This window comes from Triturus cristatus, chromosome 5_2, assembly GCF_964204655.1.
Source record: "Triturus cristatus chromosome 5_2, aTriCri1.1, whole genome shotgun sequence".
NCBI classification, from domain to species: domain Eukaryota; kingdom Metazoa; phylum Chordata; class Amphibia; order Caudata; family Salamandridae; genus Triturus; species Triturus cristatus.
In genome coordinates, this window is record NC_140588.1 from 205,767,841 (window position 1) to 205,790,789 (window position 22,949).

The 22,949-nt window shown below is 48.7% G+C and overlaps 1 long non-coding RNA gene across 2 annotated transcripts in view; it reads right to left on the minus strand.

Annotated features, from left to right (window-relative positions):
- Positions 1 to 22,949, minus strand: part of LOC146822804 (uncharacterized) — a 175,211-nt gene that overhangs the window by 91,389 nt on the left and 60,873 nt on the right. The window contains exons 4-5 of one of the 2 annotated variants that reach the window (XR_014961834.1): positions 13,626 to 13,685; positions 11,516 to 12,341 (exon numbers count right to left, since the gene is read on the minus strand). This is a non-coding gene — a long non-coding RNA (uncharacterized LOC146822804). Of the gene's footprint in view, positions 1 to 11,515; positions 12,342 to 13,625; positions 13,686 to 22,949 lie in introns of those variants that run through there. The other variant, XR_014961835.1, reaches the window with a different exon arrangement.

Here is a 22,949-nt window from a genome sequence, read left to right on the forward strand (position 1 = left end):
GGAGGGCAATAGATTTTGTGTGCTGCCGATAACAAAATGAAGGCTAACGTGGAAAAAGTGGCGAAGGGCCAATCAGTGCGAGAATCCCATCGCTTATTAGTACCACCTTGCATTGGACCCGTAGAGCGGGAAAATACACTATAAATGTGCCCCAAAGCTGAAAAAAAATTTGAAAATACAAGAGGAGCTATGGAAGAAGCTGGGACCATTGCTGAGGCCAGAAACATCACCACAGATACCCAGGAGGACCAGCCAGAGACCATGGGGAAGGCCAAGAGGAAGAGGAATCCAAAGTTCAGCCTGCAGGAGAACCAGGTCCTGATAGCGGAGGTGACAGAACATGAACAAGAACTGTTTGTCACCTCCACAGTGACATTGGCCAGGAAAAAAGTAATATGTGAGGAGATAGTGTCCAAGATGAATGCCGTAGGAGAGATGAGAAGGACAGTGGATGACTGCAAGAAGCGTTGGCATGATACAAAAGGCAAACCAAAGGAGAAACTTGCGGCCAACGTGAAAACAGCGTGGCAGACTGGAGGTGGGGGTCCAGCGCCACAGGAGGAGCTGGACGAGTTGGAGGAGCAAGTGTCCTGAGTCATCAGTGAGGAGACGGTGGTCGGAGTTGCGGGCCAGGATAGTGCCGAATGTGAAGAGACACAACAACACCAGGGTAAGCATCAACCAGGGACGGGGGGAAGGGGGGTGATGGGCACAGTGGCACTCATGTCCAATTACATTAATTGAAGTGCAATGTATGTCCCTAACACCCCTGTTCATGTTGGCATAGGGACATATCACCCTTCTCAAACAACACATTGCACAACACACATTGGCCAGCATACAGACCTCCTACTTAGCACAGGAAAGTTAGCCCTAAATAACTAACTAAATAGGTCGAGATCAACGTCAGAACATGCCATAAGTGCCCCCTCAAAGTACAGAGTGGAACAACAACCTGACATGCAGTAGGGTGGCAAAATGGGCCCCTTGCCACATTACCACACATATACAAATTCACTGCACAAGAACACATCTCCCTCAACTGCCAAATAGCATGTGCACTGTGCGTGTGACTGTTCATGTGCACAATAAGGCATGCCACCACCAATGTCAGAACACCTGCAGCTATCTACACATGTGTATGAATGGTGTTCAGGAATGTGCATGTGCAAATAGGTGGACATTGCTGTGCAGACACAACCATGCACACAACTCAGACACATTTGCACAATGCTGCAGGTGTGCTGACATTGGTGGTGGCACGCCTCATTGTGCACATGAACAGTCACATGCACAGTGCATCAGTAGTCACGGCCTCACTGTGAGATGTGTCCCGGTGCAGGCAATTTGTATGTGTATGGTGATGTGGCAAGGGGCAAAATCTGACATCACCTGCATCACCATGCAATGAGCCCCCTTGCCTGTCTATGAGATGCAGTCTCATGTACACCAGGTGAGGAAACATCTAGTGAGTCTGCATACCAGACACACATGCAATGTGACAAGTTGACCATGTAGACTGCTGGATAAAAGTTGCCCCCTGTTAGAAATGGGATCTCTGGTTGGCTAAGGCTTGCGCTAAAGCCAGGCAGAGACCATCACTCTAAGTCAGGGCTGGGGAGTTACACGCCAAAGATAACCCCTGCTCACCCCCTTGGTAGCTTGGCACGAGCAGTCAGGCTTATCCCGGAGGCAATCTGTAAAGCGCTTGCGCGCGCGCACAGCAACAGCACCCTAGGCCCACCACAAAAGAAACTCCACACAAGGTTATATATCAAAAATAGCCTTTGTATTATAATAAACACATTAGATGATAATCACATAATTTACACTGTGCCACCTGGCACTGGGCAGAATTTTACAGGGGACTATTTACACAAGACAGGGCCACATGGACCACTGTCAGAGTTAGCACAAATCACCAATTGTAAATGTAGAACATATACCAACTGTAACACAAATTATAACTGTAGAGCACAACCAGTAACTACTGGCGCAATAACGACCTCAGCAGTATCACAATAGAATCAGGTATAAAACCTATCCTGTATACATCACAGGGGCATAAACACATATATTACACAGACATGCCAGCTTCTAGAAGTGGCACAGTAACGCCACACACATCATCGCGCAGCATTCAATCTCACGAGTTCGCACATACCAAACTCGACCCTGTACTCCTCTCACATCAGGACTTAACACAGTCACTCAGATCCCCCATGCATTCCTATGGGAGGGCAGGTCAGTCTCACTAAAAAATACACAGAGCGCACGCACTTTCCACTGGGACACAGTGTAAAAGCGCCTAGAGGCCTTAAACCACTAATACAACATAGGAAAAAGGCTATGATAAATACAAAAAGTTTTAGGGGTCAACTTGCCAGAAGGACCAAGTCCAACACAATCCCCTTCCAGCCAAAACGCAGGGCAGACCATTCACCACCGTGATGGTCTTCCCTGCTTGGGGCAATAGAACACGGATGCAGGCCCGCACTGCAGGGACACCCTCCAGACTGGTAAGACAGTTTCTACCGACCCTGATTTCTCAACCTGACCACCACGTGACACAGGTACCATTAGTCCGGGAACTGGGAATGGGACGTTCACATTCATCCAGCGCATCACACATTCATCCCCAAACCCCTCCCAAGACTGGTAAGACAGTTTCTACCGCCCCTGATTTCTCGACCTGACCACCACATGACACAGGTACCATTACTCCGGGAACTGGGAATGGGACGTTCACATTCATCCAGCGCATCACACATTCCTCCCCAAACCCCTCCCAAGACTGGTAAGACAGTTTCTACCGCCCCTGATTTCTCAACCTGACCACCACGTGACACAGGTAACATTTCTCCGGGAACTGGGAATGGGAATACATGCACTGGACACACATCTGCTGCCACCACTGGATCCCACCCTTACTGGTGAATCCAGAAACCACACTGCACTTAGGGGATGATCTACCCTCCCGAGCTAGTGACTCCATACCAATTAAGTCCCCACTGTAGGCAAGCCCAAGAAATAGCAACCAGCAAAGGGGCAGTTACCTCCTCCAGCTTCTACTGCAGGCCAACCAAAGAAATAGCTGTCTGCACAAGGGCAGTTACCTCCTCCAGCTTCTGGTTTCTATCCTTGGCAGGACACCCAACTCAAAGTGCACAAGAAACACATTTCCACAGAAATGACACTTAAAACAAAGTTAGAACAATAATCCCTTTCCATGTGACTATCTAAATGCAGAGTTTTGTAGTGCAGCCAGCTGTCGCTGTGGTACTGCGCAAACGCAAGTCCTAATCCCACCGCTGATCACCAATGTTAGAAATGGGATCTCTGGTTGGCTAAGGCTTGCGCTAAAGCCAGGCAGAGACCACCACTCTAAGTCAGGGCTGGGGAGTTACACGCCAAAGATAACCCCTGCTTACCCCCTTGGTAGCTTGGCACGAGCAGTCAGGCTTATCCCGGAGGCAATGTGTAAAGCATTTGCGCGCGCACACAGCAACAACACCCTAGGCCCACCACAAAAGAAACTCCACACAAGGTTATATATAAAAAATAGCCTTTGTATTATAATAAACACATTAGATGATAATCACATAATTTACACTGTGCCAACTGGCACTGGGCAGAATTTTACAGGGGACTATTTACACAAGACAGGGCCACATGGACCACTGTCAGAGTTAGCACAAATCACCAATTGTAAATGTAGAACATATACCAACTGTAACACAAATTATAACTGTAGAGCACAACCAGTAACTACTGGCGCAATAACGACCTCAGCAGTATCACAATAGAATCAGGTATAAAACCTATCCTGTATACATCACAGGGGCATAAAAACATTTATTACACAGACATGCCAGCTTCTAGAAGTGGCACTTCTACACTAGACACAGTAACGCCGCACACATCATCGCGCAGCATTCAATCTCACGAGTTCGCACATACCAAACTTGACCCTGTACTCCTCTCACATCAGGACTTAACACGGTCACTCAGATCCCCCATGCATTCCAATGGGAGGGCAGGTCAGTCTCACTAAAACATACACAGAGTGCACGCACTTTCCACTGGGACACAGTGTAAAAGAGCCTAGAGGCCTAAAACCACTAATACAACATAGGAAAAAGGCTATGATAAATGCAAAATGTTTTAGGGGTCAACTTGCCAGAAGGGCCTAGTCCAACACCCCCCAATAATGCACACAAACAGCACACAACACTCAAAGGGTGATGGAAGACAATGAGCAGGGTGATGTGCCAACAACCCCACAGTACATGAACAATGCATAACAGGAATGTACCACACCAATATGTACTGCATGCCTTGTCTTTGTGACATACTCGCTGAACCACAATGTGCCTGTAAAGCAGTCTCACTAACAAAGTATGTCAACAAGCAAGCATAGATACATTGGAAATAATCATGTAAACTGGCCAAATGCCACACTCAACCCCTAAGTAAAATAGCACACATAACATCCCTAGGGCCATATGATTAAGAAAGCCGATAACATCATCGCCGTCCTAGCGGCAGGAAACTGCAGCTAAAGCAGGGTTAACAGCCTTCCCTAGGGCACAACAACAAGTCTGTCACTGCCGCTTCAGCAGCAGTTACATGCCGCTAGAACGGCGATAATGTCATCGACGTTCTAGACTAAATGGCCCCAAATGTACACATCTGACACACAGAATACAGCATTCCACATCAGTCCTGATGTGACTTGTCCATCACACCATCATGTGCAAATCAAAGAAACAGCCTGGAAAGCCAGCTGTGTCAGTGAACAAATATGCAGTCAGGTAGTCATGACCCACATGCCAAGCCAGGCATTGAATGACCGAACCATGACAGCAGGTATCATCCATGGCAACATTTGCATGGCACATACACAAACCCACATCACCTGCACATATGCATCACTTGTGATGGTGGAGTTGACCAGGCTTCAGCACCAGAAATAGGCATAATGCTCATACATTAGAGAACTGACCACTTACACACCACACGTGTGGTCAACTTTGAGGGTAATGTGTGTTGACACATTGTAGCATATTACCAACACCCCATCGCATCCACAACATCACTTATCTATTCACGTTGGTTTTGCAAGAGTCACAGTGCACCATTTTCAAGGCAGCGTAAAGTCACTCAATGTGGCAGAAAGATATGTCAACTTGCTGGATGCTGACTTGAGAAAAGGTCCACTAACAAGTTAAAGCTTGTGTGGAAATGGGGTGTGCAGTGGGTGCTGTGGTGGTTGTGCCACAACAGCACCCATTGAGACTCTGCTGCCATCCAGCATCAAGTTAGGCGGGAAGATGCTACAGTGCTGTTCTGAACCTAAGAGAAACTATGGACCTAAGGTAGCAAAAGTAGGAGAAAAGCCTTAATCCCCTTGTCACTGCCTGTATCATGTGTGCTGTCATGTGCCTCCTACATTAGAAAATCCAAATTCCATGGTATATACATGTACAGGAATGTGTCCTAAATGTAATTTTTAGGTTTCGCCTGAGCCAGCGCATGCTCTGGTCTGGCGAGACATCTAGTGAGTGGGCTTTAGAAATCGCACCACAAGCTTTTGCTGGCCTAGAGCGTGCGGTTACGTGCACATTAACACGCATTCGTCGCATCACAGTGCTCCTCCCCCTCCCCCACCACAGAGCGCGTCCCCCCCTCCCGCTGGCTGCTGCTGCTCCCGGCACTATCTGGCCACTTTCACTTTCAGGGTCACGCGGCCTCGTCACTTTCACGGCTGCGCGGACAATGCTTGTTTTTATTATTTCCTTTTAGCGCGCGCGCCTCCTCGTTCGCACCTCTGCCCGTCATTGCTTCCGTCTAAGCTCCTATTTAGCACTTTGTTTTAAAATATGCCCCTCCCACCCCCACACGCATACCTTTGTTGCTTGACCTGTCCCTCCCACCACCGTCTTCTCGTCGCTGCTTGACACCTCACCACCCAGTGACTTTCCCCATTCCGCTCCCGCCATCCTCCCACTCGTCCACTTGCTTTCACCTAAAATACTTTTTATGCTAAAGCCTCCACTGATCCTGATAGCAAGTATCTGTATGAGTTACCAAAACTGACATGAAAAACATCTAGTGTAAACTCTCCTGGCATCTCCTCCTTACACCGGCAAGTGCAATGGTTCTGAGCTTTTGACGCTTTGACTGTAAACATTGCCCACCTGTGCTCGAGTCCCAGCATGCAAAGCAGCATGAGTCAAAGTGCCAGTCCAGACTGAAGGTGTCCCAGTGTGAGGCTGCAGGAACATCTTTACCAATGCTTGTGTAATGTTTTCAGTCCGGTGCTGACAGGAGCAGAGGACACACCTTTGTTGGGAATGCGAGTTGTCTAGAGCCATTGGGGCGTGTGTGTTAACCATGCTGGGCTTTGCTTTTAGTTGGGTGCATGAGTGTGTTTAGAGGGGGCTGGGATGGGGGGGTCAACTACACGTTCACTCCTCGCTGTCCATTTGCTTAAGGTGGCAGGATTTTATTACATTTGAAAAGAAAAACACGTGAAATGCTGTTCATAAAATTTACATGTCACCATAATAAAAGTTATGAAAATCGCCATACCTTAAGAAAAGTATTCATAAGTACAATAGCAATAATCCAAAAACATTTTAAACAAGATTTCTGCAAGCAAAGTCAAAAGGAGAAAAATATAGGTTATATGTGATATTTTGTAGCGCCCCGAAATGTCACAGCTCACTAGCCGCTACAAAGATGTGATGGAGCAGTGGGGGCTCTAAGATGGCTTTGTTTAAAGGGACCCTCTTCCTTGCACATCCATCTTGAAGGGTGTTTCCCATTGAGCCATCCAGTGATTTACATTGTCAGGTGCTGTGTACCTGCACTTGCTTAATTAGAAACGGAGAGTACCGGTGCTTGTGAGCAGGACGTCAGTGCAGTGGTACTGGCACGTCTCTGCATGGTTGCAGTGGTTGTGATGGGAGAGTACTGGCACATCTCAGCATGTCTGCAGTACATTCAGTGGGAGAGTCTGGTCATCTCTAAGTACGATTGCAGGACTTGTAATGGGAAGGTACTACTACTACTTCCCTCATATTAGAGTACTGCTACTTCTCCACACAGTTGCAGTGCATGCAATCGGAGGGTGCCACCACCTCTCTGCACAGTTGCAGTGCTTTTACTTGGATGGCATCACCACCTCCCACGCAGTTGCAGTGCTTGAAATAGTGGGGCACCGCCACCTCTCTGCACAGTTGCAGTGCTTTTACTTGGACGGCACCTCCAACTCTCTGCACAGTTGCAGAGCTTGTACTTGGACGGCACCAGCACCTCCCGTGCAGTTGCAGTGCAAGCATTGGCATAGCCAATAGGTCTCGCCTATGGGACCTTATAAGTGTTTAGCTTTGCAACAGTTGATGTTGTTGCACCAAGGATATTGTGCTGCATAACTAAATACTTATAAGGTCCCAAAGGCTAGACCTATTGGCTATGCCAATGCTTGTTTAACTTCCATGTGTGCTGCATGAAGCAGCACACATGAAAGCTAGCAAATTATGTTCCAGCTCCGTCCATGTGCATTAAGCAACTACTTCCTACACATGAACAAACCTCGCTAACTGCAGACACCCTTGCACTATGGTGCAAGACAGCCAGCACTGGCGCACAGCAGTGTAATATACCACCATAGCAGGGTGAAACGCCAGGCTGAACAACAGCCTTCACAACATGCTTGAACCTGGCATCAACAAAGTGTATGTGAGATCCGTGAAGACAAGTTGGCCAAGCCCTTACCCAGCCACTTCCTTTAGAACATGCCCCTGTCCGTTCATACCGCAACAACTATCCAAAGTCACGCATAACCATACTCATAACGGGTAAGCCAAATGGAGGGCAGTCAGCAATGTATGCTACACCAACAAAGGAATTACGACATGCACACAAGACAAATCACAATAGACAAAACAAAATGGATGTCCATGCGTACTACATAGTGCAGCACATATTGATACTGCTAGTAAGCCTTAATTGCTAATGTGCCTAAGGTCTGCCCGACTCACACATAACCATACTTGACAAGAACACATGCACATGTGCTGTACCCTGCAATGGTGCATGTCCGTGAGCCACATTGACAAGGCAACTGACAGTGCATGATTACTAGCATGCCTGCAGGCCCAAACTATTCACATGGTTAAGACCACCTCACTGAGGTGGCTGTGTTTGGACAACATCGTTAAACAAGCAAGTCACACTATGACACATCCCCATGTACATACAACCACGGGTGTAACCAACACATCTGAGATCACAGAATGCACAACTCTCACAACTCCGACCAAGAGCCATATCCTACCCAGTTTGGCTCAACACAGCATTGTAAATGCACAGAACCCAAAGGCACACCATATGAAAGGTACAATGGGCAGCTAAACCAAAGATGCAGGTGACACCAGCCCACAATGCAGTGCACACACAGACAAATCAGTACCCATCAGCATTGACTACTATGTGGCCCAAATAGCATGACTCACACAAATGAACAGAGTACAGAACAAATGACGCTTGTGTGTAGATATTGTACAATCACATTTGTCATAGCTGGAAACAGTGAGAGGACAATGTACAACTACAAAATAACATCCGCAATGCCAGCTAAACCATCATTATCCTGCAACAAATAGGCAACTCCCCAAAAACAGTATGAATGGACACTGTCCTGCTGTCTTCATGTAAACACATCCAATGCATGTCCGTACATGACTAACACTGTTTAACTGTATCTCCCCCGTCACATTGCAGACAGCACCTCCTAGACAGCAGGCTGGCCAAACACTCACTGATGACGAGGAGGAATACTCCACCATCGATCATGAAGTACTGCAAGAACCGCTAGACTCCTTCACCACCCCATCTCCAGGAGCAGGGCAACCCAGCAGCACAGCGCCAAACCCAACCCCTGCACAAACCAACCTGCAGCAAGCACCTTACAACACAGCAGCCTCCACGGACCCTGAGAACACAAACTCAGCCTTCCAACTGTGCTCGGGGTCCAGCGTGAGATGGTGGAACAGGTGCGGTTGGGATTCGAGCGCCAAGCGGCCACACTTGAGACCATGAGTGGGTGTCTGATTAGCATAGGGGACCACAAGCAGAAGATCACGGACACCCACAGCCTGCTTGATGCCCACCAACGGTCCATGGCTGACATTGCTGGAGTCATGTTTCTGAGAGAACAACAACTGTCTGCTCAGAGTGGCTCCAACAATGTTGGCCAGCGCTTGGACAACATGTGTCGGATAATGGAGAGCACCATGCAGATGCAGGCACAAGATATGGCTGCCAGGGCCGCACACCAGGCCTATGTTGCTGGGATATATCATGCCCTGCACCAGCTCATGACGTCATTGCTGCCACAAGGACTGGTGCAGAGGATTGCTGCTGCTGACTCCACAGCCTCAGCTCCACCACCTGATGTGTCAGTGCCTCACAGTGCTGCACCCACTATACCACCACCCACATGTGAGGCACATGACTCATCAGAGGATGAAGATGAGTTTGAATGTGCTGTTTTGATAAGGAGGAAGCGGTAGCAGCCATCAGTGCCCAAAGCCCAGTTGCATCCTTGCTGCCTGGCTTTGTATCATGCCACGGAAAATCTCCTTGCAAAGGGCTCCACTGTCCTCCAACAATCACCTTGGACCACCACTGGACTGCCATTTCCCTTTTGTACCTGTCAATGCCACTGCTATCATCCTGTGGACTGAACAATGCCTCTTCACTTGGACCTGTTTCCACCAAATTACTGTGTCTGGCCCTCCAATGGGTATACATACAATGTGTGCATGTATGTCCAAGCACTGGTCCAGTCTTCATCCTCAGAATGTAAATAAAATCATTTAACTCACAGAGATGTGTGTGGGACTTTACCACCACAGTATAGAATTATTTGAAAAGTGTCAGGACACTGATTCAGCCAGAAGGTACAGCAAGGGAAATACGACCAATGTAACTGTTTCACCTGATACAGATAGGCAGTGAGTTGGTGTTGTATGTGTGAACTAGCATTGCCCCCATTGCTCCAAAAGAACCATATACCAACCTACCAACCGAGCCCCACAACCTTCCATGAAAAGGCATGTGTGCTTAAAATTCCAAGTCAGTCTCTGGTCACGAGTTCTGTCCTCCTCCTCAATTGCAAACTAACATCTCTTGCCATATCTACACTCACACTACGTGGTGGACAAAGTCTGTTGTGATGGTGCACATTGCATGTCACATCCCAAAATACTGGACTGCATATTCACATTGATGAAGACACGGAAGGACACATGGCCACCATACACATACAGTACCACAATGTCTGCCTCAATGTAGTAGATCCTAAAATAGTGGCTCAACACAAAGTGCAAGCCGTCAGTCAGCCCCTCCCGGTTGCCAAAAGATGTAACCTAAGACATGCCCACTCCCATGCTGTGGCCACTGCGAACTTATCGGGCAATATGTGTAGTTATGCGTGTGGCACTGCACACAGCATATAGTCAGATGAACTGACAAAATTTCAAGGGCGACATCAACATCAGCCAGTGGCAGAACTAACAGCAGGGCCAAGTCCACATTACGCTGTCCCTACAGGGAGCAATGCAACATATCCCCCTCTTGTGCAGCAGAACAGTGTCACACACCCCAGACATTAGCTGTGACAGAATCCTACACTTGACTGCTCCTGTGACTCATGCTAGACATCTAGGGGTTGTAAACTCTGTAAAGCATAAAGCACTACACCCAAAATACCTTTCGTGTGTAAACTAAAATGTCCAGTCATCACTTACCCTCACATTACCTGTGTAAAGCAGGAACACTGCTGTTTCATGTCCAGTACACAATGCACACAGATCACAGACATTTATGGCATTGCCGGGAGAGTGAACGTATATGTCCTGCAACATATCTTTCAATGGAAGTGGACACAATGTCACTACACAGCAAGTGTGGCTAGGTCTGTGCAATGTAGATGGACTCTGTGGCAGGAGTATTTGACATGCAGGTGTGTGACAGAATCGTTATAACCTTGGGCCTACATCCATCTCCATGATGGATAGCAGTAGCTAACTGTAGTCACTTGCCATGCCATCTCACTAGCTCATGTGCACAATGGTCACAATGTGCAGTACAAATCTGTGAGTCACACAGAAGATGTAGAACCTCACTGACGACTGTGCCTAGACTATGGCGTCATCAAAATTGGACACCCTGTCAGCTAAGCGAGTTCGTTGTGTACACATCTAAGGGATACGGACCCCAAACATCATGCAAACTTACATGTCATGAGCATACTTAGCGAGTCCAATGGATAGTCCAGTGATGGCAAACGTTGCATACAATGGAATGACCCACACACCACTACCTCACCCCGGACATAAGTACAAGCCGATATCTGAAGTATCAAAAACTTTACTAGAACTGTATCAATATGCACGTCAACTAAAGTAACACTTATCACTATGACTAATCCTAAAATATGAAATAACTATCAACCAATCTTACCAGCCTAAACTACCTACACTAACTAATCCTAAACATGCAACAACACATCATAGACATTAACCCCCTCCCACCCTTAAGGCACACCACGAGACAGGACATAGACACCGAAGCTACACATAAACTGACTAAACATGGAACCTACACAAATATACATTTTTTAGGGGATTGTTAAATATTTTTTTAAGAAAAACAACATCAACCCCCCACCCTAAGGAAACGGAAACGTATACCCAAATACTGAAGTCCAATTACATTCTAATACCTACCTAACTAGCTCACACTGACTAAAAACAACACTACCTAACTAATACATAACTAACCTAACAACACATCATAGCAATTACAAGAGTTGGCGGAAGGGAGTAGAGTGGGATGGTGGTCAACAGGTCCACCCATCATGGCAGTCCCAAGTGCTTTTGAATGTCCGTAACTCATCTGTTTACATCAGACACTTCATGCCTAAGATCGGCCAGTGAGACAACAATGTCCTGGAGCAGCCTCCTGTCCCGCATTGTGAATGGGACCACTTCATCCCCAGTTGCAGGTGGAACAAAGCCTTGGGTTGGGGGGCGTGGCGTAGGTAAATGCCCAACCTGTACCTGCTGTGACACACCACTGACACCTGATGATCCGGGGGGGCATGTGCGACATCCATGGAATACTCCGGCACCGCCTTCCATGTGCCTTTTCTACACTCCTCGTGGTACTTCTTGGCCATGTTGCGTTACCCCTTAGCAACCTTCTTAGCATGCCGGAAATGGCCCTCTGAACCTGGAAGGCATGTATCTGCCCAGGCGTCATGTTGTCTGTAAAACATACAGAAAGGCAAATCTGTGTCCCTTGGCCAATGTGAATTCCCTTCATACACACCTGTAATACAAGTTTACTTAAACATGGGAGCAGACACTACAGCTTAACTATGTGAAGTTGGCAACTGACACAGACAATGACATGTTGAAGCATTGATCAGTGACTACATGCTGGGGAGACTGACATGACACTGCATGGCATGGTACATGCCCTGTCACCAACTAATTTTCTTGACTGTGCCTAAACTTTTGGCCATAACATACACGTGCAGAGGTTGAAATGTACAAGCAAAGGTATGACTAAATCATTACTTCTCCATGTGTAGCACCACCCTCATCCACAACAGTGACACTGGACTGCAGGATAGGTACGGTGTCCATGTGCAGGCATGTGAGTCCCACAGCACATGTTTGCTGTTATTCACGACTGTGCAAACACAGGCAATCATGCACCAGAGTTCAAGGCTGTCTGCCAGCAGGGATGTTTGCACATGTGTAGGGAGGACTTTCTCCCGGGACATGAACACTCACAAAATGCCATTGTGTAGGTATCATGTGTGCAGCGTTGTGCAGCATACATGAAAGATACATTTGTGGGAAATGATGTCGGTAACTGTCTGTACTTGAAGGGTCACCTTGCAGTAATTCTACACACCATGTCAACTCTCTAATCCCATGTGTGCTGTACAAAGAAGCTAACATGTACTAATCAAACCTGAGGAGAAAAAAGCATCCCTGCCAAAATGGCCTGAATACAACCTGGACGTTACTCCTGGGAAGCTGTGCACTGCCAGGTATGAATGATGCACTTGGACGACAGGGGCAGCCTCTGATACAATAGGTGTTGCCGTGGTACGCAAAACACAACCCCCATAGCACGACCCATCCACACTCAACACAGCATGACACTGTACCTCTTTGACAAGTAAGCGTTGATGCATGTGGAATGTATTGACGCTGCCCAGATAATGATGCTAGGCCCAGATTGACTACACCACATGTGAGGACACTTACGTTCACTTATCAAAATGGCCTTGATGATATGCACCTCACTTGCAATGTGTGTCACTGACTGGGGATGGGCCAAGTCACAACAGTGAGACCAATGCATTTGTCCAGAGTCACTTACCGGATGTTGCACACCGCTGAGAACCAAAATACATCATCACACTGTAGGCAGGCTAGATGGGAAACACATACATACTTCATGATGCAACGGTGCTCATGTGACCCATACATCCAAGCCAACACAAGATGAAGATAAATTAGGTCCCAACTCACCAGTGTCGTGTGAGTCCTCGAAGCTGTCAATGTCCCCCTGTGTTATTGGCGGTCATCCATCTGTGAGACAAGGCAAGAAATATGTATTTGATCAAGACGTGATATCATATGTAACTTATTATTCATACCAATCATCACCATGACAGCAAATGCAACCTAACTTTAGTGTGGCGTCTCGTGTTGACTACCTGATTGGTTCAACTCTGACTGACATCCACACCAGGCTTGTGACAGATGATTTTGGACAGAGAAAGCTGTAATGCTAGCTGACATGACCATATTCATAGTGTGAGACATCCACAAGGCAACATTACTCCATGCATCCTGATGTTCTACGTGCACTTTGCACAAATGTGTAGCTGCACATTGCACTAAGCTGTTACACAGAGGTTGTTGGTGTATGACAATCTGAAGCTGCCCACTTTCCTAGACCCTTTGTCACTAAACAGATGTTTTTCACACATCAACTATGTTCACAGGGCAGCGTAGCTAACATCCCACACTCCATTAGGGCAGCTATTTTGTGACTACCGTCTGGCCAGCACACAGCTAACAGACTCCCTTCCCTGGATAGTTAATGGACAGTCACACATGCCGTACACAAACAATCGTCTGCCTGTAAGCACAATCTGTGCCTGTGTGCCAGCTAGGGCAGTAATTTGCTAAGAGTCGTTCCAGCGCAGTGGGTGACACAGACTTGCTATGCATATGCGCACGCACACGCTCCCACCGTATCTTACGCGCTGCCACATTGTAGTCTTGCAGGATGCGTCCTTCCCTCTCCAACATCAGAGGCAGGTGGAATTTGATCAGTCACAGGAACCTCCCCACTGTCCCCTCAAACATCCTGCCCATCCTGCCCACAGCCGGCATCTCCCCACACACCTGTGATCCCACAGCCCAAATAATAAAACCCTCAGAAATGTCAACAACAAGTATCCAACTGCACTACCCCAGGACAGACACCCCACAAAACAAAGGACAGAGGACAGTAACACACAGTAAATGACTACACAACACTTCACTGACACAAAACACAGGACACAGGACACAGCAAAACTCTGAAAACCACCAAACTTCAGCAGACACCACCCAGAAACTCCAGCCCTCTCAACACTAACCAGCAATGTGCTCAAAAGAGAAACTGAAACTGAAGAACACTACTCCATTAGACAGGAAGCATGCATGCATCACTGCCTGTCTCTTAGGGGCCCATTTTTGGGTTTGCGGCTAAAATTTGCACGCTAATGGTCAATTGAGTGTACTATTAATGGGAAAAACTGTTGCACGATGATTTTAACATTGGGCGTATGGGGGAAAAAATGTTGCTCTACTGGTTAGCGTCAAGAACTGCACGCTAAGAGGGTCTAGATGCACTGGTTTACAGTCTAACTGCAGATAGTATTTCAGAGCCATGTATCAACATGTAGTGGTTAGTTGGCACTCAAATGACGGCATGCAAAAGAGGTTTCACAACACCAGACACCCTAACTTGCAGCATGCAACACAGGTCACACCACATTTGCATATCCAACGAGAGGAGCTTCAATGAAGCATGGGTTTTTAAAGTGTGCTGCTCACCCGTGCGGGTCACAATTGGTAGGGACATTACTTTCTTCTGCCTTCAAGTTGTATGTGTACATGCATGTGTTGTCGGTGATGATGAGGTTGCGTGCTGTTACGTGTGCAGGGGCCAAGGGGTCTGTGTTGCCCCACAAATTGTTGCCTTTCCTTGCAGAGGAAGCGTATTCATCCGAACGTGCAGTCCATTTGGAGATGACGGTCTGGTTGTTGGATCAGGGATGCGGCTTGTCCGTCTGCTGCGTAATGTCTGTGATCCACATAATTGTTGAAGTGCTTGTTGGTCTTGAGTTGGTTGTGCAATGAAGGATAGTTGATCTTGACACACTGATTTTTTTTTTTGCGGCTTTTGTATAGCGCATGGCTACCCGGAGGCATCTCAGCACTGCAGCGAAAGCTATGGGGGAGGGGAGGTTTAAGGAAATAGCCAAGTTTTCAGATGTTTGTGAAATATCAGATGATTGGCTTCATTGCGGATAGGGAGAGGTGGGGAGTTCCAGTGCTTCGAAGCATTGTAAGAGAAGAGGCAGCCGCCTGTTCCGGCCTTCTTAATTCTGGGATCCCCTGCCAGGTAAAGCTCATCCGAACGAAGACTTCGAGTAGTCTTGTATGGTCTGACCACATTTTTGGTGCTAGTTGGGCCTTTGCCTTGCAAGCCCTTCTGAGAAGGTGGCCTGATATATGCTGTCCACTAGTTCTAGTGGGCACCTTGTATCAGTCCAAACAACCCCTTATGGTGAATGGTTAAAGACAACCTTATAAGAAAGCTATCCTAGTGGTAGCTATGGAGAGCAGCCTTCAGGCTCAGTCTTGAAGGAATGTAAAGCAGCTTGTTTTACCAGTCTATAATCTCTTGAATGATCAAATGAAAGGACAACCACACCAGGTATATATTTATAATATATGTATTTAGGTTAACACACACCCCTCTAGACTCTTTATGAGACTGGAGTTCGAAGTACTTCAGTTACAAGATAGCAATCATCAGTAAAAGCACAAATACACGTTTGGGCCCTAGGGGCGTACCAAACCATATACCACAAAAGTGGTATAAGAACCACGACTGGAAAGGCACTAGGCATATTGCCTCTAGGATCGCTGGGACCCCAAGGAACCACCCAACAGGGGACCCACGGGGACTGTATGCAGTGTGTAAACACAACCGCAGTTTCCTATTTTCTTCTATGGGCAATGTCGCGGTTGGAAATTTAAAGATTAGGGACACTTCAAATCGAGTCTGGACCAAACCCTTTTGGACTTAAGAAGTTCTAGGGCTAGCACCCACGAGAGCACTGGAGTACTCGAGTTACCTCACCCAGGGAAGCCGGGTGCATAGGTGTCTTTTGGTGTCGGGTCGTGTCGTCGATTTCAATGGAAGCCTGCAAGAACTGCTGCTGCCATGAAGAGGAGAAGTGTACGATGAGATCCAAGCCTGGATCTAGGATGTAAGGAACCTGAGCAGAGGGGACAGAGTCTGGGCCACTAGCCAGTGACCTAGGGCAGGATGGACCAATGCCCACAGATGTCGGGTGCTTCACGTGAGTTGATGGGTGTCTTGACTCTTCAGCCACAAGGTCCAGGAGGCGTTGACGAAGTCCACGAGCCGGATTTGAGCTGTCCCACGAAGTCTGTCGAGTGCTGCAGTGTCGGCAATCAGAATGGACCCAACAAGCCTTGGCAACGGCAAGTCACTGGAATTCAGAGAAAGGACTGCGGTGCAGTCCAGCAAGGTCTGAGGGACTCACCCAGCGAGGGTAAGTCGGGGCATGTCTGGAGCAACTAGGTAAGCCCAATCAGAAAAGGAGTCACCTTCGTTGGGGACCTGCTAGCCAACGGGCTAGTGATTGCAAAGGAGCCTCAAGCAGTCGCACTTGAAGCTGGCCCACGGGTCACTCGTGGAGTGGAGGCCAACAATCTTCGGTACAGGAGGTGCTCAAGGCTGGGGCTACTCGGATCCCAAAGCCCAACTTCGAGGAGGACCAGGACGATATGTTGCTGCAAAAGTTCATGTTGTCCAGGGGTCAAGGTTCCACGTCACCCACGATAGCCACGGGCATCAGCTTTGCTGTGGACTCACGGTAGCCTCTGGGAAGTCTGAAAATCGACATCTGGGGATGCAGAGACTTTGGCGTCTGGCGGGAGCTTCAGAATTGCAGACCGGTCAGTTGCTTCTTTGGTGTCTGCCAAGCAGGGGAGTCACTCCTTGACCCCAAGGGATATTTCTTCCATCTTCTAGTCGTGATAGAAAGTCGAAGGTCCAGGATGTACATTACAGAGTTTTGTCCAGGATAATCTAAATTCTAAAGGGACTGGATTCCTATACTTATACTAAGTTTAGGGGATGGACTAACTCTAAGGCCCCACCTATGGGTGGGCCAGGAAATAGGGGTGGTTATAAGCATTTCCTTTGTCCAGTTTTACACCAGAGCAGGGGCAGGAAGCCCCTGCAACCGGTTTGAACTGGAGTATGCACAGGGACACCAAGTGTGCCCCCAGTGCAGGACTTTCAAAGCACCAGAGAGTGCCCCCGCCCAGCCCCAATACACATCAGCCTGTCTGGGGAGGTGGGGACACCTCCCCTCGACAGGAAAGCTATTGTCCAGGCCTCCCCTGCTGGAGTTTCGGTTAGCAGCAGGAGGCCAGACCCGTGTCTGTGGCAGAGGCATCCTTTTTGTGATGCCAGGGCTCAGGAAAGTCCTACCTGGTTTAGCCAGTGTGAACATGTCTCTCCCTCTAGAAGGGTGGAATGCTACCCCCGCCACCAGAATTGGCGGGGGGTAGTATTCCAAAGCGTTTGACACCAAACACGACATGTTTTGATGCAGCAATCCCAAAGTTAGCATTTACCGCGAGTTTATAATGTACTTAAGAGTATATGGTATGGCTGTATCACAGAACAGCCATAAGGAAGTATTCTGAAAGCTGCAGAGGGGCTCAGCTCATGCTTGGGCACCCTCTCACACAAAACCAAGCACTCTGCCTTCAGGATTGTCAAGGCCTGCCGTAGGAGTGGCTTATAGGCTTATATGTGTCTGTATAGGGTAGTGATATAGGTAGCCTACACCACAGTAAGGGGTGCAAGCACACGCTTACCCAGGCTGCAGTAGCAGACCTGTGGTGCCATTTCGGAGTGCTTCTCAGGGGTGGCATAATAAATGCTTCAGCCCGTGGTAGGCCTCTGAGGTACCTATGCCCTATGTACATAGTATACCATACACTAGGGGCTTATAAGGCACTCCAGAATCCAATTAGATATGTATCTAATGTACATGGAAACCATTTTAGAGAGGAAGCAGCTAGGCTGTGGTCCTGATTAGCAGGGCCACAGCCAGACTAAGGTCGAAAAACAGTGAAACACCAGCAAAAAGTGGTGGTACCCATGTGAAGCAGATCCTACTCTCCTACAGCCCTTATGCGCGATGCAGAGGGACTTAATATGTATTCTCTCCTGTACCGGGAGCCAATGAAGGGAACGTAAGGCAGGCTTTGCTGAGCAACGTTTTTTTGTGCCCGTAAGAAGTCTAGCTGCCAAATCTTTTACAGTGTGTAGTTTGGCAATCACTGAGTTGGGGGCACCCAAGTGAAGAGCATTGCCTTAATCTAACCTGGCGAGGATTAGGGCCTGGATCAAAAGCTTTCTTGAGTGGCAGGATAAGAGAGGGCATATTTTTCGGGTTGTTCTGAGCAGACCGTAGCAAGTGGCGGCGGTTTTCCTTGCTTGGGCTCTGAGAGTGAGATCGTAGTTGAGACACTGCAAAGATGATTCGCCCCCAGTGCACGCTCATATTTCATTTTTGACCCCATTGCACTCCCATATTTCATTTTTGACCCCAGTGCAAGCCCATATTTCATAATTTACACTACATAGTCAGTGAGTCCCCTGACTGTGGTCAAGGCCACACTCTCTCCCCAGCAACTCCACACATAATACACCGCCGTTGTGTCTTGCCTTCTCCTGGGAGGTGTTGAAGCCCCCAGCTGGAGCCTAGGCCAATTACCTCTGCCTGATTGTATACTTGCCATCTTTGTATGTGATCCATCACTTCATTGTGCTAAATCAGAATTGGTATCCTTTGGGCTTTCAGTGTAGTGTCTGGATCACTAGCTGTCTGTTGGTTGTTAGTCCGCCCTCATCCTTTATCATGCCGCTGGTGGCCCTGCAGCCACGCACCCTCCACAGCCGATGCCGCAGCACAGCCAATCCTCACTCAGCCCTCCCCTACTTGTGGCGTCCGCTGCACAGTCGCACAGTGGACGCGCACAGCATGCGTGATGCAGGCGCTTCAAAGGTGTGCATGAGGCAAGCCTGTCTGTGCCCATCCGCGACCCGAGCAGCGCAAGGAGCCGTGGATCGGCCATGAACCACAAACATGACTACACCGCCTTCCAGGCACTCAACCCCGGGAGACACACCGGTGGACAACTATACACGCTCAACACAACCCACGGACAGGTCTCCTGCAGACACTGCCAGCGATCCTTCACCATCGACAGTGCACCCACGAACATAGAAGGGCCACGGTACAACCGCAGCACCGTAGCCCTGACATGCATCCTCCTCAACGTGCACTACATACACAGGCACGCCATATATATCTGGGAGCTTGTCAACAGCCTCACACCAGACCTCGCATTCTTCACAGGAACCAGGAACGACACCACATCCGGCCCTGACATTGCCACCGCAATCCCCCCGGATGCAAGATTCCGAGACAGGATTGCCCCGAAATCGCCCAGGAGGAGGACTCAACAGAGCACACATTCCCCCCCTCCAACTCTCCAACCCCAGCCTGAACGACCCCCTCTCCAAAACATAACACCTCCACTTCCTGACCCAGAGCAACCCCAGGACCACACTTCACAGTCCCCTTGTCTACAGACCTCCGGGACCTCGCAGCCAGGCCGCAGACACCATTCCCAACATCGTCGCACACCATGCCATCTCCTCTACGGGCTACATCCTACTTGGTAAGCTGAACTTCCACATCGACAACTGCAGCAAACAGCTTCCAGACACCAGCCCACTACCCACCACCACCAACATGCCGAACTCACGACCTGGAACCCCGGCAACTTTCAACACATCACAGTGGCCATGAAGAGCACCCACTCATGACCCCCCCGGAGCCCTTCCCACCACACATCTACCACAGGTCCACCGCTGCCATTGCCCACTAACTATGACGGACCATCAGCGCCTCCTTCAAATCCGGCATCTTCCCAGACAGCTTGAAGCGTGCAGTGCTCAAACACATCCACATGGAGGCACCATGCAACCGGACAAAGCCTGAAATTCAACCAGCACATCTCTCTCTTCCCCTTGGCTGCCAAGGTCGCAGAGAGACTCGTGAATGCTCAGCTGACCACCTTCATCAAAGTGAACTCCATCCTAGACTCCTCCCAGTCAGGATTCCATAGCATCCACAGCACTGAGACCACCCTCCTGGCCGCCACTGATGACATACGTATTCAACATGACCAGGGGCACACTGCGCCACTCATCCAACTAGACCTCTCCGCAGTTTACGACAACGTCTCACATTACACTCTTGCATCCCGGGTTCAAAATGCAGGGATCCGAAGGACCACACTCAACTGGATCCAATCCTTTCTCTCAGGGAGAACACCGAGGGTCAGACTGCCTCCCTTGCTCTCAGGACCCACGGACACTAACTGCAGAGTACCCCTAGGATCATCGCTCCGCCCAAGCTCTTCTACATCTACATGGACCCCATCGCCACCAGCATCCGACAGCTTGTGCTCAGCATTATGTCTTACTCCAACGACACCCAGCTCATCCTCTCCCTCCCAAAGAAACAGGAAGGCACAAGATGCTGCTCCCATGAGGGGAAGAAGTACATTGCAGACTGTTTGAGTGATAGCTGGCTGGAGCTCAACTCTGAGTAGACTGTGGTCCTCATCCACGGACCCTCCTCCTCAGCCTGGGCCAACACCTGTTGGGCCTCCACTCTCGGGATGCCACCCACCCCTACAGACCACGCACAGAACCTCAACATCATCCTTGACTCCTCCCTCACCATGACCCGCCACATCAAATCCGTTGCCTACACCAGTTTCAACTCCCTTCATATCCTACATAAGACCTGCAAATGGTTGAACCCCGAATGCTGAAAGACCCTCAGCCACACACTCATTCCCAGCAGACTCAACAGCGGACACGCCCTCTATGCCGGAATCAACATGACTCTTCTACGCAAACTCAATACCATACAGAATGCCACAGACAGACTCATCCTCTGGACCCCACGGCACAAACACATGGACCGACACCTACGGGACCTCCACAGGTTCCCCGTCAGGAGGGGAGTAACCTTCATACTCCTCACCCATGCCTACAAATACTTCTACAACATCAGACCCAAAGTGCTCTACGAGAGTGTCTCCTTCCACGCACCCAACAGGAGACTCCGCTCCGCTAAACGAGGGTGGGCAGAGACCCCTTGCATACGCAGAGCTGGAGCAGGTTGAAGAGCCTTCTCCTACATCACAGGCAAGACATGTAATGGGCTACCCGCTAAGGTCACAGGCTCCATGACCCTGCACACCTTAATGAAGAAGCTCAAAAGTAGGCTCTTCAGCTGAGGTGAAGCTGCACCCCTCCTCCCCCCAGCGCCTTGAGCCAATCACGGGTGAGTAGCGAGCTATATGAACCCCCTGATTTCTTGATGGATTGAACATACACACCCAAATGAATTTATGACCACTGGCAACAGAGTACAAATTTGCTCTTATTCACTGGCAAAAACAAATATCAACTGATTTGCACAAAGGACACTGGATTAATTATGGATTGTGTAGGACAATTAGCACCATGTAGACTCTAGTCTTACACATTTGACACACTGGAAAACATCTCTTTTACGAGGAGACCTTTCCTGCATGGAGGCCTTTTTTGCTTTAGATTGCTCTTTTTGGGCAACTTACCCTTTTCATAATGATGTACCCATGCTGGACAACAACAAGCAGACAGGGTATGTGTGTATGATTTATTATTGGCACACAGCATGATTGCGGTCATTTTTCAATGGTATACATTGGAGGGTGAACGTCACAATGTGACGTGCTCAGTTGAAGTAGTTGTTTATGATTCGGTCCCTTCGTGCAGTTCCTGCTGCATTTACTGTGGGGTGTGCACCACGTGCCTCAGCTTCAGCTACATCCTGGTTGTCGTCTGATGCAGCAGGCACTTCGATCCATGGGGCATTTGTGCGCACACATATGTTGTGCAATACACATCATGCAAGGATGATTTTGTTGACCATTTCAGGGCTGTACAGCAGTCTGCCACCTGTGATGTCCAGGCAGCGGAAACGTGACTTTAGTACACCAAATGTGCACTCAACGATGCACCGGGTGCGTCTGTGGGCTGCATTATACTGCCTCTGGGCCTGGGTGGTGGGGTTTCAGATGGGTGTCATCATCCACGGGCATAGTGCATATCCTTGGTCACCTGTGACATTTAATAGAAAGAAATTGACATTATTGGTTGTGCCGGCTGTGTTGTTGGTGTAGTTGGTTTTGTGTTGTGTCATTTGTGTTATGTTGGAAATCATGTTAGCCATGTGTTGCTTAGGATGGTTAGATGCATCACTGCTATTTGGGTTGATTCACTGTTGATACTCCCTCCCCCGGACGTCATCAGTTGTGTGCGCTGTGCGGTTGCATGACTGGCTCTTCTCCCCTCCTCATGGTCAATGCCATGTGAAGGTTGAAATGGCAATG